Here is a 4,984-nt window from a genome sequence, read left to right on the forward strand (position 1 = left end):
GATACAATCTCCGACTGAACAATATCGCGCGGAACAATTACCGAACCAGGAATCGACGCGATATCTTTCGGAAGTTCAGACGGTGTATCCCTATATGAATCGAACCAAGCCGATGCTCGTTCGCATGTGTTAAGCTATCCACATCGTCCACCGTACTACCATTATTTACCGAGGCCACACCATGTGCATTTCGCAAGAATAGGAGGATCATGGATATGTACGGCCCTCGGTGTATGTCGGCCATTCTCAATCTTTGGTAAGTGCTCATTAAGGATAATGAGCACTTACCAAAGATTGAGAATGGCCGACATACACCGAGGGCCGTACATATCCATGACCTATTCTTGCGAAATGCACATAATAGGAATTACTTGATCTGAGAAAATGGTATAAGTATAATGTTTCATTAACTTAACATTCGCAATATTTTATTTATATTACTATCATTTCATTGAAAGTTCAAATTTTATTTAATTTGATATTTTTAAGTGTAATATTTAATTCAAAACACCTGTATGTAACACCTAGCAATTTGCTTATGCGACAAATATGTACGTCACTGTATTATTGACAAACAGCTTTTCTTGGAGTTAATTATATAACACAAACGCTAATATTTGTCGTGTTTTTGTACAGGAATTGATCATGTAAGTTACTGAATATTTCATAAGAATGATATTTCTCCAGATGGTACACAACCGAAGGAAAAGATCGGATCCTGCAAGCACTAAATCGAGTAAATCTGAGGTCGTTGCACATGACAATGATGTGGCCGCGAAGTCGCCCTTAACTGACGCCAAGCATCCTACAACCATCGACTCGTTACTTCCAGAACATGAGCCTACTAATACTACTGGTAAATATTTCATAGAATGCACCGCTTATCTTGAAAGTCGTGTAACTTCAGCTTTAAAAAATCAATGTACCGATATTAGTACGAATTCGCTTGAATGTAAACTGTTCAATTACAGATAAGCGTATGGAGAACCGTCAGATCAAGAATGACTACATAACAAATCCACGTTCATTTGAGTAGTAAATTTTCGAGTAGTAAGTGTTACAGATATTACTCTGTTATCAATTTCTGCCACGTTACCTTGAAGCAACGAGTTGATTGATCGTAATGGTTTTCATGTTCTATTTATTACACTTAATTACTATTATACCATGCTATACTTTGGGCAAATAAATATATATACATATTATATAAAATCAATTTATATGTTACCTTATGCATAATTAAGACCATTACATGTTACATTGTAATCATCGCTTGACCAATATGGCGCTGGCTATCATTTGCCTTTTATTAGATTTGTTTTGTATACTTAGAGAGCTTTAATCTTATATATTTTGACAACTATTTAAGAACAAAACTAATAAAATAAACTGAAAGCATAAAATTTATAGTCACAAAATTGTATTATATGAGGTTGAGTTCATCATTGATTTACCTAAAGTTCAAGCATGTATTGAAGTTAATAATGATTTATCGGTTAAAGTGTTTAAAAGATAGTTTTATGGATGCTAAAGATTTGAATTGGATTCTGTGTGGATAATGGTGAAAAATTAAACAAGTGGTCACAAGTAGAGAATATTTTGTCAAGATATGGAAATGAGAGAAATAATAGATAATGCGTATTTATCTTCATTAGTAGCTGCTATTAATATTCATTTGCAAAGACTTCAATCATTTCTTAGCAATAATGATAATGAAGAAGAAAATGATAATAAAAAAGTTCGTAAATTATTATTGACCAATTTAAATTATTATTTATGGAAAAACACGCGCTCTGTAATATTCAATTCACATGACTTTGTGTTATCTCTTAAAGTACCTATACACAATCTCGTAGTTGTTATTCTGCTTTACGATAAAATGCAATTTTTACGTTACTCCATCCTAGAACTCTTCAACAATTGTCTTCTTCAAAATGCAAATTGTTATTGACAAACCTAATAAAAATAAACATTTTCTAAGATCTTTAGCCAGTAAATTGAATGAAAGAGAAACATACCTATATGTAATTCTACAATATGGTTAATCAATATGGGCGGAACAAACAATTATATCTATTTATTACACATCATCGACCTACAAAATGATGTCTCCTAACCATGAAGGATACTTTCACATGATAAACAAGCAATTATTAGATTAGTTGATAAGGACCCAAATCTGAGGGTCGAAACGTCGTAAAGTGATTTGTCATTACACTCGTTTGCGAATTGTTGTCGAAAATAATAAACATTTACTCCGTTGCAGACGACAGGACGTATTACCACCATACATTGCACACATATGTTCTATAATATCACTTTTAAGAGTAGCAGCGTAAAACACAGGTTTTCTGGTGTAATTCTACAAATTGATAAAATCTATATAAAACAAAATAGAATATAAAAATGGTTCTCTCAGGGGGATTTGCTCATAATAAAATATAGGTAACATCTGCAGCTAAAACTGTTAGAGCATTCATGTTCAACATTTGTTCATCATTTAAAGAAATTATGTCATTGATACCAGTTTATTATTAATGTGAATGGTAATGAATTAACATCTTATATAAAAGTATGTAAGTTGATTACAGCTTAATTGTGATTTTAAAATTATTGCGATCATTACTGATAATAACAGCGTGAGTCGTGAGAGTTGTCAAGTTTTAATAATAATTTTACTTATCCTTTTTTAAATACTTTTAAGATAAATAAATTTTTATTATATGACAGTGTACATATATATTTAAGAACATAAGAAGTAATTAGCTTTGCCAGAAAGATGCTGAAAAATCTTTTGTATTTCCCTACCCATCCAGACAGCCAAGTCTGTCAAAAGCAGATGCAATATCTGCTACAAAGTTTGTCGGCAGAAAGACTACAGATTTAATGCCGGTTCTGATATATCACATGATGTCGACAGAACACCAACAGAAGTGTAATAGAATCCGTTAACATAATCAGACAACAGATTGGTGGCAGAAATCAAGCAGATCCTGCTGGAACCGTTCAGGCTCTGCGCGACTTCTACTGCCAATCTGCTGTCTGACTATACTTAATAGACATACATAACAAAAAAAATTCATACTCCTATTAATTTACAATTTTTTACAATTCCCCAAATTTTTACTTTTGTCAGGGTCCTGTAACCCCTTAAAATTGAGGTCTCACGCGTGGCGCGCCTTGACTCGTCAAGATTCGTCATGACTTAGTGACAAGCTTAGTGAGCTTTTACATGTCGTGGAACCAGGATGGTTTATAGTACTGCTCGCGGCTCATGGAGCTTTGTTTTCGAAGATTGTCGGTGAGGCTGCGAGTCAAAAAGATGTGAGTGCCGAACGAATCGACAAGCCATCTATTTGCGCCGTTATGCTAAGACTCCATAGACGCGGCAACGCCGTGCGGCATAGTGCGTTGCGACTTGCGGCAGCCTTCTGATTGGTCAACGCACTCTGCCGCACGGCGTTGCCGCGTCTATGGATCAGCGACATTAGACCGTCCGACTCGTCAATACTTGCAAGAAATCGTATAGATTTTTCTGCAGTTTGAAAAGGAAAGCGAATAAAGATAGCTGTTTGTTTAGCAATGTTTTTTTTAATGGGCAGATTTTAAAAATGCTAAAGAAACGTAATTCGACGACCCAACGACGCGCGATATGGTTCATTGTATAATCCAGTCAAGGCACGAGTCTTTTAACTTGCGATCATCTACTGACAATGTGCGGTAACGATAAGCCGCGAGTCATGAGTCACATTTAATTTTCAAAAATAACATTCAAGAGTGGGGGTATATTAATAAATATGACATTAAAAAATCTAAATACACGATTACAGAGATCACTTAATACCGTAACCTTTTTGTCTAAAACATTTTTCTATATACCTCACGGTTTCAGAGATATTCACTCATAATTAAATATATGGAATTTCTTCGAAAGGTTGTTGCGACCCTTAAACATGCTTCGAAGCCGATTAAAATAATACGTATCTGTTATTTTTTGCTCTAAAACATATCCGAAGTCCATGAAAATTGATGAGAAACTGTTCCAAACGTTCCCTTGTGAGATCACTTAATACCGTTATTTTTTTGTCTAAAATATTTTTTCATATACCTCACGGTTTCAGAGATATTCACTTGTAATCAAATACATAGAATTTCTTTCGAAGGGTTGTTTCAATCGCTAAACATGTTTCGAAGCCGATAAAAAAAATACGTGTCTGTTATTTTTCGCTATTCTACAATATATTCAAAGCCCATCAAAATCGGTGAGGGACAGTTCAAACGTTCCTTTGTAAGTCGTGGAGACACGTTTAGTTTCAGCAACTTCCCTGGAACACTTTTTTTATTCGCTCAATTTATTGCAATCTTATTTGTAGAAAGCAAAGGCGCAGGCGTTGATTAAATAATAAATAAAACTGAGATCTTACTTGATTTTTTTAATAGCAGTCGAAATGAATTAAATTCGAACAAGGCAGACATTGAAAAACTAAAATTCTATTAAAATGAAAAAAAAAAGTATTTTCCTATAGATTAGGGTAGAGATCGGCAAGATTGGCACAACTTTACTCTTCCTTTACTCAAAAAGAGAGCAAATGCTTATAATTTCTTGCTGATTCCAGGGGAGGGGGGGGGGGCAAATTCCCCGTCTTGCCTTTTGTTGAAGACGGTGGACGTCTAATGTATTAGGGCTGCGTTCCCTTGGAACGCTTTCGTGCTGAAAGCGTATTCTATCTTTCTTTAACATATATAATGTGCAATAAAGATAGAATATTCAGCACGAAAGCGTCCAGTGGAAACGCAGCCCTAATACATAGGCGTTTTCAGCAAAAGGCAGCCTTGATATCCTCTTATATTAGGCGAGCCATGCTGAAGCGCCACCCGTTGCGACGTCTATGCGATTGTTCGCATTCAACAGAATACGTCTTAGCAACTCTTTACGTTGATTTATTAGTATTTAGTCTAAAAGTAAGAGTCACGTTCGATTGCT

General features: G+C 34.9%; 1 long non-coding RNA gene across 1 annotated transcript; it reads left to right on the plus strand.

The window, feature by feature from the left end:
• The first annotated feature begins 288 nt into the window (after window positions 1-288).
• On the plus strand, window positions 289-1,212 carry LOC139784288 (uncharacterized). Its single transcript, XR_011721530.1, has 3 exons — window positions 289-387; window positions 688-856; window positions 972-1,212. It is a non-coding gene; the product is annotated as an uncharacterized lncRNA (long non-coding RNA).
• Window positions 1,213-4,984: the final 3,772 nt, after the last annotated feature.

The sequence above is a fragment of the Temnothorax nylanderi genome, unplaced genomic scaffold (assembly GCF_030848795.1).
Source record: "Temnothorax nylanderi isolate EJ_2023f unplaced genomic scaffold, tnyl_v1.0 TNYL_tig0606_pilon, whole genome shotgun sequence".
In the NCBI taxonomy this organism is placed as follows: Eukaryota; Metazoa; Arthropoda; class Insecta; order Hymenoptera; family Formicidae; genus Temnothorax; species Temnothorax nylanderi.